General features: G+C 42.0%; 1 protein-coding gene across 1 annotated transcript in view; it reads right to left on the reverse strand.

Annotated features, from left to right (window-relative positions):
• The window catches only part of LOC118647736, a 96,219-nt gene that overhangs the window by 73,680 nt on the left and 8,391 nt on the right, over window positions 1–14,148 (reverse strand). The window lies entirely within an intron of this gene.

Genomic DNA, 14,148 nt, shown 5'->3' on the forward strand with positions numbered 1-14,148 from the left:
TCGGATTGGCCTCTCGGTCAAATTAAATTGCGAAGGGACCACGTTTCGACATAATTTAATGGTCGGCCAGGCTTTCGGTAGGAAGGAGGGATCCCGAAAAAGGACAAGGCAATCGATCGCGTATAACGAGTTTAATTAATTTTAATGCTCCCGCGATGCATCGCGTGGTAGCGCGGTAGTTGATCGGATTACTCTTCGCCGCAATAAAATCTGCATAAACCTTACGCGTTACCGGACGTATTTGCCACGTTTCTACCAATCAAGCTTACAAAATCGCTAAAGCATCTTTGCTAAGTAAGACGGGATTTGCTCGTTTTTCGCACTTGGCCGCAGCACATTTACCAGATGGATAAGCCGTGGCGATCAATCAGAGTACGGATGCTTAATTAATTTCAACGCTAGACGCGTACACGCTACTGTTTGTAAAATGTTATTATTACAAGCTTCCGTAAAGATAATTGTGATGAAAAATTTGCATAAATCTGGTGCTAATTATATAGCGTTTCTGCCAATTAAATGATCGTAAACAAGTACAGATTCACAGTTAGATTAATCTCTCGCTTCCTTCAGCTTCAAGTTAAAGTATTATGTTCAATAGTATGTTCAAGGGCTTTTGCTGTAATACGGTACACGAGGAAGAAAACTTTTTGATCCTTTCAATTTTTCAAGCAGATTTGTCCGCTTTATATTATACGACTGCGCGAAGTAAAAGTAAAACGAATGTTCCTGACGATAGACTAAAGTATAATTATGAAGGAAAACATTTTATACATTAGACAAATTAATTAAAAAAACAGACTTATCTAAAATATATATACGTATTTAAAAACTTTTGTTTCCTGAACGTCGGCATCTATGTAATTCTCAATTACAACATTAAAATAGATATTATCAATATCTTTCGAGCATCCGTTAAAGCATATACTTATGTTTGTCGAAATCGCACCGTCAATATCGCCAATTATGAGACGCACATAAATCGGAGAGTCTCGGCGCGATGCTTCCACGTTGCGCTGCGAACGAGGACTGAAATAGGCGACCGGCAAAACTAGTTTTTACCGTAAATCCGCACTGCACTGTAGTCGGAAAAGTTATCGTCCGACGACGAAACAAAGTAGGCGACCTTCGGTGACAAAGGGATATCGTTGAAATAAGGATAAACTGGTTCCGGTCGGTTTTTTTCTTTTACAAAAGTTCGAGCTATGACCATATTACGAAATCACGTTTGCTTCATTCTTCTATTTTATAATATGCCATATTGAATTTTTCTTCCTGTGCTAAGTCGCGAGAAATTATTTAAACTTACTAACTGCATTAAATTTTTTAATCTCTGAGATTGTCCATGTATTATATCAATTTAAAATTCACTAAACTTCATAATTTTTGTTCATGTTTGTAAAGACATTTATCTAACATTAATGTATATTATTTCCAAAAACAATTCAATTAGCCGAATACCTCCATCTATTAATTAAGATATAAAATATTTAAAAAAATCACAAAAAAGTTTAAATAGAAGTGCTAAAATAATAGAATATTTTCATCTTTATTTTATTGCAATTGGCGCATGTTCCTCGCATAAAATTTTTCTAAGATCTTTCATATAATTTTAATATCTGAATATTCACACGCGACCTAAATCTTAAACAAGGCAAAGCATGCAGGAAGTGACGCCGCGAGCTGTAAAATAATTCGTAAATACATTCCCCGGATACACGCGCATGCGATACTGCCGTCGTTATCTCGCGAGGAGGCTCGCGTCGAATACGCACCTATACCGTCCGTACGACGACATGCGTAGCCGTGCAAAGAATGGCGCGCGGTGGCGTACGCGGCGAACGCATACAGATGCAACGAACGTGGTCGTCGTGATGGCAAAAAGGCAGGAGGCAATCACGACCAGGCCCGAATATGGGCGAGTAAGGTCAGGGTGCGAACGCAGCTGAGAACGAGGAATGCCATTACGCGCGTTTCGAAGTCGCCGTCGCGGTCGTCGGGGCGCCCGTTTCTCGCCTGCCCTCCATCCCTCCCCCTCCTGCACTCTGGGTATGCACCGAGGAACGTGCGCGAAAAGTTTGTCCATACGTGTGCAGGATCATCGCAAAAAGCTGGACCCTTTGCCCGTCGTTCGTTGGAACGAGCTTAAAATAAGGTGCTGCTGCCACACATTGTCGTTCGTAAGATTATTGTGTGTCTCTTATATTTTGTAACAAATTGCGCGTATTTACGACGTTTTACGAAATTTAAGCTTTCCATTACAATATGAAAAATAAATTACACAAAGAGGATATCGCGAGACGTCGTGTCAAACTCGCGAGGTCGTTCCTCGAATACGAAACAGCCAAAACGGCCAAAAAACGAAACTGAACCGTCAGACAGTCTCTGGCGGATTGTAAATAAGTATTTTTATTTTCTACGTATTATGTAAGCGTATTTCGAAAGTGCCTCCCCCGGAAGATTGACCGTCCATTGTGCATTGTTGCGAACGAAAATACGGAGAAGATATTCACGCGATTGCAACATCAAAATTTGGCAGCATCGAAATTTACCGTTTTCGACGAGTTTCGCGATTCCCGTTCCCACTTCCACCGATCTTTTACCGCTAGTCGACCATCGAATATTCGACGATCGCGATGCGATCTGGTTTTGCCACTGTGTTACACGCCCATGGCCCGTGCATTAAATGCAACTGAGGGACTGACGCGGTGGATCTCGCGTGTGCGTTTCGACCGAAATGCAGCAACGGGCTAAAGCCACGCTCGTTCGCTCGCTCGCTCGCTCGCTCACTCGCGCTGTGTGCATCGCAATGCGATGCAGGCAACATAAAACAAGCTGCCATACATGGGGCGACCGTCAGCCGACTCCGGGTTATAGCAGGACCAGCTCTTGGCTTCGAGCACCGGAGGAAGACGGAACGAGAACGCGGGGCGAGACGAGAAGAGCAGGAGAAACGGAAAAGGACGTCAAGACGACGACCACGAGTGCAAAAGAAAGGGATAGCTGAAGAGAGAGAGAGAGAGAGAGAGAGAGAGAGAGAGAGAGAGAAAGAGAAAGGAGGAGGAAGGAGAGAAGGAGAGAAGAAGGGTGAGAGGGAGTTGTAAAGCGTGTTATCCGCGCGCGCGTGTGTGTGTGCACGAGCAGCGCGAGATTGTGTTCGCGGAGGAGAGCCGGGCTCCCTCTTCTTCTCGAGATAAACTTGGGCTCTCTCGCTCCTCACGAACGGAACCGCATGAAAAGAGCATCTCGCTTCAAAGATCCTCGCACCCTCCCCCGTTAAAACGTACCCTTGTAAAACACGAAAACACTTCTACGTATGAGACGCGTGCACAACAACGCCAAGCGAGCTGACATCGTGTGATGAAACGGTATGAACGCCAAAAACGGTGGAATCTATCTAAAGTTCAACTTTCTTCAATTTAAATTAACAAAAAATCAAGAAGTTTCTAAATAGAGAAAAGAAATTATTAATTAGCTATTTAGATATTTGCATATCACAATTAAAAAGTCATGATGTAACTGTGTACATATTGCACATCTTAATATACATATATTTTGTAAAGTTCTACATTTCCCCAGAAATCCATTTTCTTGAGTGATTTTTGAATTTTTCTCGGTTTTTAACTTATGAACCATGAATATGTAAAGAATCTCTTTACGTGATAGAAAACATAACAATCTAAAAGTATAATCACGCGCGCGCATTACATTGCAATTAATATTTAGTGGGCAATTGATTAAATTGAAAGCAGATATACATATTAACAAACTCGGACGTTGCAGAACGCGCCTGTTCAATTATTAACTATCAATTAAAATTAATTAAGAGCGTCCGCAAAGTTGACAAGGTTAACACGATAGTCGCTTCATTCGCTCAAAAAATTGATTCCTCCCAAGCCGATCACAATCTCAGCGATAGTCTCTTAAAAATCCTAGGAAAGAGAGAAAGAGAGAAAGAGAGAGAGAGAGAGAGAGAGAGAGAGAGAGAGAGAGAGAGAGAGAGAGAGAGAGAGAGAGAGAGAGAGAGAGAGCAAACGTTTAATAGTCTGCACAGTAAGTCTTACGCGCGTAACGGCTATTCCGTTACGTTCCCTATCGTCCATTAAATCGCAATTAATTAAATACGAAAATTATTCATCTCGACCGTGCGCGTTACACGCGAACTCGGCCCGTGTAACGTGGAGCGCACCAACGGCGTAGGTTGGATATGCAAACACACATCTACACGCCATTCACATGACAACGCGAGCGCACGCGGTGTGTGCCGCGCGAGAGAAGGTGCCGATGATTAATTCCAGGCGCAACGTTCGCCGACGTCGTTACGCACGTCGTGTTCCTCTATACTCGGCGGAGATCGAATTCCCCTAACCTTGTAAAGCGGCGGCTTACATGCCGTTATACATATCGCCGAAGGTGTCGAAGGCGCACGGCAACACCTACACGCGAAACGGGCAGATTAGACAGCTACACACGTTCATTGGCTTCAGAGAGATAAACTATCCCTCCCTCCCTCCCTGCCTCCCGATCTATTTTTCCACCATTTCAGAACACTTTCAAGAGGCGTTTGTCCTTTACAAGTTGCAAGAGTCGTGTAAACGTCTCTTAATTAATTAGTCTCTAAATATATCGCTTTTAATAGATAAGAACATATTCAATTGAACACCTGCCTTCATAATTGCTCCTTTAGCTGATTGCATTTCTATTTATATTAAGAAACACGTCCGAGTCACAGCCCTTGGTCTCCCATATACATATTAGACACGTTTCATATGGATAATATGAGCACGCCATATACTAAGCGAAGAACCGCGAGAACGTCACCGCGGCCTTGACATTTTACGCGCGCGATGCACGGATGCATTTGCGGAATTTCCGATGCACGCTCACTCGCACTTCGGTCTTCGTGACACATGTCCCGGTGGAAGAGGGCAGCTGCGCATTAATTACGTTACAAATTAATGTGGAAACAACCGTATTACCCGGGATGTAAACGATGCGTGCGATTAATTGAGCCGAGTAATTAGTAAAGTAACTAATTAGAAAGACATTCAATTATTATATCAATTATATCTACATCATCATAGATATATTCCGGTACATAATGAATAATAGTACATCACTTAAATAATAATATACTACCGAGTAATTTAAATAACATTTGAAAATGACTTTATCCGATAAGTTGCGGGAATAATATCTTCGCCTTAGGCTTACCGAGATCTTTTAGTAATTATTCCAATTTTTTTTTCTACGAGAGAAATCGCACACTATCTTTTTTCTACAGTGTACATTATAAATACATAATATATCTTTTTCTTATAACATTAGCAATAATATCGCAATCGCTATAAAAACTCCTCCAAGTATATGACATTAAAAATGCATAAGAAAAAGCCTCGGCGTTAATGGCTATAATTAGATAGAAGAGACCATTTCACATATCAATGAGAAGAACATTGAACTCTATGTAATTATCCTGCTATCGTCTCCTCGTTGAAACTCCGTGGTATAAATAGCCGCGTGTGTCAGCGTCAGAATTATGCATCATAGAATTATGCATCGCGTAAGTCTCGTTGGGAGAAAACGTTTTATCGTCGGTGTTTCTTACGAATTTTAAATTATAGGAACAATGTGAGTCTGCAGGCTATAAATATTGCCGGCGCATCGCAGAAAAATTTAATTTGAATGTATATGGGACAAAGGCATGTCTCGCTTTGAAAATAACCAATTAACGAGTTCAAGTACGAACAAATTAATACTTATCTGTGCGCGGGATATGTTCTTAATCCTTAATCATTTGTAATGAAAATGTATAATTAAGTAATATATATTTTTAAAATAAAATAAAAATTTAGCGGTGCACACGTTATGCAATTTTTTCTCGGTTATTTGAAGCCTAACGTCGGAATTTTTATGCTGATTAAAAGCAAACACTCGTAAAACAAAACTTTTCCATAAGAATTTTTTCAATTCGTTAATTTATATCGTCGATAATTCGTCGATATAACGTTAGAAGGATAGACAGGAATACTCGACTTATCCCTTAAGTACCAAGCGGCGCGTTCGAAACGCCTCCACGAGAGAACACAAAGAAACATTTCGCGAAGGGAGAAGATGCTCGTATCCGCGCGAGACGCCTCGTAAGAAGCAATCTCTTACACGAGGCCAAGAAATCGCCTGTTCACTTTTCTACATTCTACGAATAAAATGATAAGCCGGCGATATATCGTCTACGTTATATTCTCTCGCAGCACACATCTCCGCGCACTTTTTTTGCGATTCGCGCGCGAGGAACTGAGAAAAGAGAAAGAACGAAAGAGAGACAAATAGAGAAAGAGAGAGAGAGAAAAGAAGAGAACCTCTCCGGTAAGACGATGATCGGTCGTCGCAGCCTTGAAACCTGTCTCCTCGGGCTTGGCAAGTGCACGGCTAAGGGGTCCTCGATTTACACGGCGCCTGGCCGGGATCATCGCGGAGAAATGCGTGCGCCGCGCGGCACGTTCTTTTTATTAATGAACGAAGAGCCACCTCGGCGAAGGTCGCGCCTGCCGATGATCTACATTAAATGACGATGATCCCCCCGACAGCGTAATAAGCGGAGAGAAAAACGCGTGACGTTTGAGTGATATTAAACCTCTAGCTACATAGTGGTGTAACGAGGTATACGGGGAGATTTATTCCTCTTCGTGTTGCGAGAGGGGAATAAATCTCCCCGTCCAAGAATACGAAGCGCGACCACTCGGGCTCGTATACACAATCGAAATTACGTAATATTAAAGCATTAAAATTGAGGCGTGAGACAAAAGAAAAAGAGAAAGCGGAACATATTCCCAGATAATTTTTATTCCATTAAAATCAAATGTTTTCTGTACCCGTTTCTTGAAACTCCAGTGATACTGTCCGTTTCGTACCATTTCATACCTCGCAGATTTCTCAAGTGCAAAAATGAATTTTGGAAGATGGTTTTTGGCATCCTTCTGACTCTCCTTGCGAAATAAAGCGAGTATTTTCTGCGCGAGCGTCACCGTGTGGCCGATGCCGAATGATTTTTTTTTCCTCGTGTTGCGCCCGACGTTGGCCAATGCAGCGGTCGTCCATAGGCCGTGGCGACAAAAGTCGGCCGATCCAGTTGAACACATACGCGGCCTTATTGTTATTTACGAGCCGCGATATAAGGTATTAAGTAACGCTACTTTCACTGTCGCCTACACGGTCGTTAAATTCCTGCCGTCTGCGCTCCGAAAGGGTTCCAATCGACGCGAGATCGACGACAAAGCACGGCCGTTGCACGCCCGACCCGCTCCGACTATCGCGAAATTAATGATAGCCCGCCGATCCGCGCGATACAATCGATCGTACCGCACGAGAGTCGGCGAACGAGAAATCGGCCTAATCGTATCTCTTCCGCGAAATTGAGATATTATAATCCGACAGCCCGACGGTGTTCAAGCACGTGAATTCACACGGCGCGCACGTTTTGCACGTGGTTATGAATAACGTGCGTCTACCACGGCCAGCGAGTATAATAATAAATCGCATTGGCCGAATAGTCATCGTAAATATTATCCAACGAGATATCGAATAAATCTGCACAATTATGGCACGTAAAACGAGGCGTCTGTCAAACGCGCGTAAAGCAAAACCGTTAAGGAATTAGTATTATATTAAACTTCCTCTATCTATCTATATATCGGCGTCTTTAATAACGATCAGAAAAAGCGTGCAGCAATAAAATCGATCGGACGACGATGCATCTGGCTTCGCTTCCGCCTTTTCATCAACTTCTCACTCAAGTACTTGTATTCTTATCCTTCGTGGCGCAAGATCCTCAATCTACGTTAGATTTTCGATTAATTTTATTTTAAGATCTTCATTTTAGATCTTTTGCTTACTTCTAACTTTTAAAAAATTTAAATATTTCAAAAATTCCGGAGGATATCCGAAAACGACGATATGGATCATATGCGTTAATTATATTCTCCGATGCTTTAGCAACAAGGAAGAAGAGGGCAGGGATTCACGGCCATGGTAGGCCAGACCGACAATAGGTAACCTTGAATTTAGCAGAGCGGAAACTACGCCTATGCTCCCTCCTAGCCTCTCTAATTACTTTCTCCGCGGCGGTCTATCGCCAAGATCTGGGCGAATATGGGCGCGAAACTATCCGGCTGCTCTGTGAACGTACCGTGCATGACGTAATAGTAACCTACTTCCGCCCGGTGTTCATTCATCTGCTCTAGAGGAGAAATATGGAGCGCGAAACTACCCTGCTCTGTGAACGTACCGTGCGAGACGTAATAGTAGAACTGACTCGCGTGTTCATTAGAAGCTAGAAAGAAGCAGAGCGAAGGAGAGAGAGGAGAGAGAGAGAGAGAGAGAGAGAGAGAGAGAGAGAGAGAGAGAGAGAGAGAGAGAGAGAGAGAGAGAGAGGAAAAAAAATATATCTCTGGCCTCTTTTCTCCTTTTCTCTTCCACGCCCCCCCTTCCCCCGCCTAGACACGCACGTCCGTCGGCGTATCGCGGTTATCGCTTTATCTCCCTTTTGATTCTCGAACAATCCGGGATTGAATCCGGACTTCAATTATGTAGATTCATGGAAGCGATCTCCACATATTCGCGTGCGCGCGAAAACTTGGCAATCGACGGGCGAGTCAACACCTTTCGGATGGCACTGGAAAGATTTAACTCCCTTATCAAAATCCCATCAATTTTAATCAAATAGTTCAATCTCGCTGGGATTAGACATGAAATTCGTTTCTAAAAGTAAAATCAAATATTTATATACATACGTCACGAATTGAATGTATGTACAGCACATAAAGAGAAAACGCTCGAGATGCTGGGCACGGAGACAAAGCGCGAGATTGATCATGAACCCCCTCGGTTTTTCTTTGTACCTTAAGTAATACCAATGATTATGCATATAAGAGCCATTCTCCACGGACAATTTCGAAGCCCAGTCCTACATAAATTGCGAGAGCGCGACCGCGCTGCGTGCAGCAAAACGCCCAGCGTGAATGCATCCATGCGTGCGCGCGTGCGTGCACACAGTAAAAGTCGATATAGTTACTCGCCAGTATACCTACTCGGGGGAGCCCCGGAGAAGCGCACGAGATACCTTGTGGATGGACCATTCGCGGCGGATCACGCGCACGATCGTTTCTGTTCCGCACGTAAGACAGACCTCTGCCTAACGATCGACACTAATGGCCTGCAGAGGAGGGTATTAAACTTAATATTGCGTGGGAGGCAGGCTCACTTTTGTCGGCGTGGAGAACGCAGTCGGGGCGATTTCGCATGGACGAGAAGAATCACTGAACGCACCAAGGCGCTAAGGGTTTCGTCAACCGGCCGCGTTAAAAACTACTTTATTCTTAATAAAAATTACAACCCCACTCTTAAAGATTGCTCTTAATTTTGAGATTATTTACATTTTTACTTTCTCGACGCAGCAAAGGAGTCAAATGCAGGTACTTGTATTGTAAAAAGAAAAAGTGCTTTATGCATCATTGCACCAGATTAATTCAAGACTCGATTGCACGCTCTACAAGCCAGCGAATATTCTTCATCGTTTGCATTTCAAAATATCATTTGAACAATGAAGAAACAAGCGACGATTCGTAGGCGTCCCCGGTCGAATCGCTCTCGCAGAATCCGGTTGACATTTCTCGGCAAGTAGAGCGTTGCTCGCTCGTCGAACCTGACCGATCAACGATATTCCGCGATCACTGCGCTGAGTCACGCGCTGAACCCGCCGCGTGTCGCCGAGAGGAGTAGCCAGACTGCAGCCGCGACATATCGGAAGCGGAAAATAAACGCGAGTCATTTTTGCCATTTCATTGAAAGTCATTTCGCCGAGGTGCGCTTGAGCGCGTAACGACGACGCGATCTCTGCGAATGTCTTTCTTACTTTCAAAGTAAGAGGAGCTTCGCTAATCCTCCATTTTCCTTGCAGAATATGAGACAAAAATCTAATCAGATTTCTTCACTATTTCTCAATATAAACGCAGGGGATAGATTTGAATAATGAAAACGATACAAATAAAAAATAGCTATCTGAGAAACAAAAAGAATTAATTAACATAATATTCATGAAAGAAGAAATTATTTATAAATATCTGTAGTAACGTGAAATAGGAAACTTTCACAGTTGTCCGCTTTCTAGCGCACAATCTAATGTAGAATATACTTTGAGACCGCGCTTGTTTAATCGTCGAAATAACGAATCATGTTTGTTTGTCTCTATTTGTTTACACCAAAAGATACGCAGACTTCACATAGAAAATTATGATAATGAAAAAGGCGTGGTTGCGTGGAAGAGGGTGAATAATGTTCGCGAACCTCGAAAAAGAGAAAGAGAGAGAGAGAGAGAGAGAGAGAGAGAGAGAGTTTCGCTCAGCACACAACGACTTAACGCACTGCCTCACAATATTGCAATGTGCGCTCGTTTACAGCTGTCAATCTTGCTCGCAGCAATGTTATTAAATCCATTTACGTGCGGTGTATAAATGTATACTCGGTAGACAAGATGCTTCACGGGTTTCTCTACTCGGAGTCGGACGCGCGATTCGCAATCGAAACATCTTGATTATTGACCGCAGAAACGATCAGAGAATGCGCTTCGTGATCCGCGACGTCTAACACGCGGCGAATAATTAGCGTAATCAAAAGTTCGTTAGTAAAAATCGCCGTAGGTAGCTGTTAACATTATCACGTAGTGCTTAAGTAAGATGCAAAAATTTAAGTACACGCTGCCGTGCGATTGCCTCGTTATTATTTAATGGCAGATTTACTGACAAGTTTCTGACGAGTGCCCATAATAAAACAATATTACGAAAATTAAATACATATCAGACGTAACACAGATGAAAAGTTTTACAGTAATTTTTATTGATTAAGAAATAGATGTCTCGTTATTTATCTTTGTTTGTGGTCTTTTATCAATATCTTTTCGATAAATAATTCCATGCCAAATAACTTTGTAACTTTGACCAAAAAATATACTTCCAGATTTACATCCTTCTGCTCAGCTAAAGATAATCATTTCATTTCAATGGTTCTACATGTCTAAAAAATAAAGAAGTCCGTCAAAATCACGACACCCCGCGACATGCGAATAGCATGTCCGCATGCATGCCAACATAAACAGAAAGAAGATATTTAAATACGGTACTGTGGAACATGTTTTTGTAGATCATGTTATTGCTACGTTGATGGATAATCCGGTTTCATGTTCGACGTGTCGAAACATACGCTCGATAAAGAGCTATTAATTGCGCAAGCAATACGTACGTGCTGAATTTAAGGACATACCGCTGTCCAAAGTGATAAAAAAAAAACGAAATAAGGATCGCGACGATTCCAACGCCGCACGCATGAATTATTTTCTCTACATGGACTGCGTGATAGTCGAACAACATGATTATAAGACGCGAACTGCAGGCATTATCTGGTCCGTTCATCTGAAGCAATTCATCTGCAGTAACTGGTAAAAGCTAGCCGAAAGAATGACAGTCCGTCGTATAGACTTTGCTAAGCTACGTTGCACAAACCGCAGCAATTCAAATCGGTGGTAATCGGCCGAGGTGAAAGAGAGCGTTTCGTAATGCGGTTAATTGCACAGATGTGAAAAAATACCGATTATTAACTTGCTTTCCTACGACAATGATTTATGGACTTATGTATAGGCCATGAAAATCATTAACGCGAGATTACCGCGAAAAAAAAAAGTGTTCGTGGCGAGGAGAATAATCCTCGATATAATGATTTTACGGAGGAAACAGATTGTGCAGGTTCTAAATTGACCCTGAATACATTGATTAAGGTACCATTGAATCTACAAGCGTGCGTGATAGGTCGCTGATCAACCGGTTGACCATAAGATTTCCGGTCAGACCGGTGAAAGTATGTCACATTCGTCACAATATAAGAGATCTTTAACTGACTGCGTAAGACATTTAAATCTCCAACGCGAATATCCGTGTCACTTATGCTTGAAGAGAACGTTGCAACTAGTCTTATTCTCGTATAAGTTTATTCGGTCGCCATTAATGTTCTCTCAATATTCAATTAGTGTTTTCTCTGAATTAATAAGTTTCTACGAGATGACACGCTTAGTATTCTATGTACTTTATAATAGATGGCATCTTTTTCTTAAAAACAGATGTCACTGAAAATGTTTAATTTGCTTAAGCTTGTAAATATTTAACTTTAAAAAATCTGTCTGTTAAAAAATAACACTGTATCTATTATAACATAGATAGATGGATCATTGTTATATGTATATAATAGAAATTCTGTACGTGTCACATTCTATTTTACCCTTTCTCTCGTATATATATATATGCGTATAATATAATGTGGAAATACGATGTTTTATACTTGGATCATTCTATTGGTACCTATCGATACATTCATCTCTGACATACGAGACTTTTCGAGCCGTTTATCTTCGTCGTAAAACGTCAAGCGAGACAAATGCGATTCGCAGGAGTCCTTTGTTCGTCGCTTTTCCAAGAAGCTCGCGGGCGGGATCTGAAGGCTCCTCCACCCCCATGTCACACAGATCAAGAAGATCCATTAGATTATTTCCGATCGGGATCCCACCGACCTTCCCTGCGGCTGAAATAGGACCTTCGTCTCTCCTGTGTGTCCTTTTCTGCTCGCGAGCAGAAAAGACCTACACGTTTCCCCTCGGGCATTCGCTCATAATCAACAAATCGTAGCCGCAGCGGATCTATTCGCTTCGATTGAGGCTAATTTGTAGCATAATAGAAGGAGAGGATCGCTGCTAACCCGCACCCTTCGCGGCAAATTGGTTCCTTTAGTTTCTGAGAAGTGGAAGGTTACATCTTCGAGGGCAAACCGGATCGCGCCACGTATATATCGTACCACGGTAACAGCCGGCTAGATTAAGCCGCTCGCTTCTCTGAAGAACCACCACCGGCAAAATTAGTAGACGATGTACCGTTTTTCAAACGTCTTATTTTCTTGGCACCGGAGATCGGGCGTGAACGCCAAAAAATCGAATACAGAACAGTAAGAGAAAGTAGAAACTGTGATCGCGTTGAAACAATGTGAATTTTTACCACAAATTTGATTTAAAAAATAGCCTACAAATGTCCATTTATTTCTCGAAACATACTCTCATTATCTCTAAAACGTCTAGCATCTTTAAAAAAGAAAAAATAAATTGACAAAAGAGATGCATATTAATGCAATCCTTTCTAAAAAAAGGCATTTAAAACGTGCGGAATACAAAACGAAAGAAAGATGCGACGGACATTTTTCAAGGAGTCATAATGGTCCGTTAACATAAATGTATGTACTCTCTGCTTTACACGACTGGCACATACGCACGAATTAATTTCACCGTGGAATAATAATAGCCGGTTGTACTTAGTAATCACACGCATACGGGTAGTAAAAAGTACGAACATATGCTACGCGATTCGCCGGCGCTTTTGTGCGCTCGCTGCGTGGAACGTAGGTATTAGTCGCAAAGGTCGTCCCACGAAGGCTGCACTGTGTCAAACGGGTAGAATTGCCTGGCCTCAACGTGAAAATGAAACGGGGGCAACGCGAGTGAGACGTGCGCGCGGTAGCCTCCTTCGAACCAAGAAAGAATGCATCTATTGTCTTTCCACGGTACCCTAAGGCGACGAACTTTGCGGCCACGCAAGGGAACATCCGTGAAGTTGAACCACACGAGACTCTTAATTAATTCTTTAGTGAATTCAATTTTTCGAAAAAATATTTCGTTCAATTTACAACGCACTCTCTAATAAAGTAAAAAGACAAACAACTAAATTGACTAAAAAAAACTTGCATTCAAGTAATATCCGTTATTTCTTAACAGATTTTAAATATAATTACCCAACAATTCACTCGTCGAATAAAACCATAACATAAAAATATTATCTCAAAACCTTTATTCTTATATGCTTTAAAATCCCCTGTATATATAGGGGATATTTTAAAGGAATATTTTAAAGAAAAAGGTTAGACGCACAAAGATACATAAAGATGCATAAAAATGCATAAAAACGTACATGCAGCCGCGTGCAGAAGGAAGAGGGCAACCGTACGCATTTTAAGTACGCGGCGTTTCTCGGTAACGAAGCAATGAAAAAATACTAGGGGTACTGTGTG

Source organism: Monomorium pharaonis, chromosome 10, assembly GCF_013373865.1.
Source record: "Monomorium pharaonis isolate MP-MQ-018 chromosome 10, ASM1337386v2, whole genome shotgun sequence".
Lineage (NCBI taxonomy): Eukaryota > Metazoa > Arthropoda > Insecta > Hymenoptera > Formicidae > Monomorium > Monomorium pharaonis.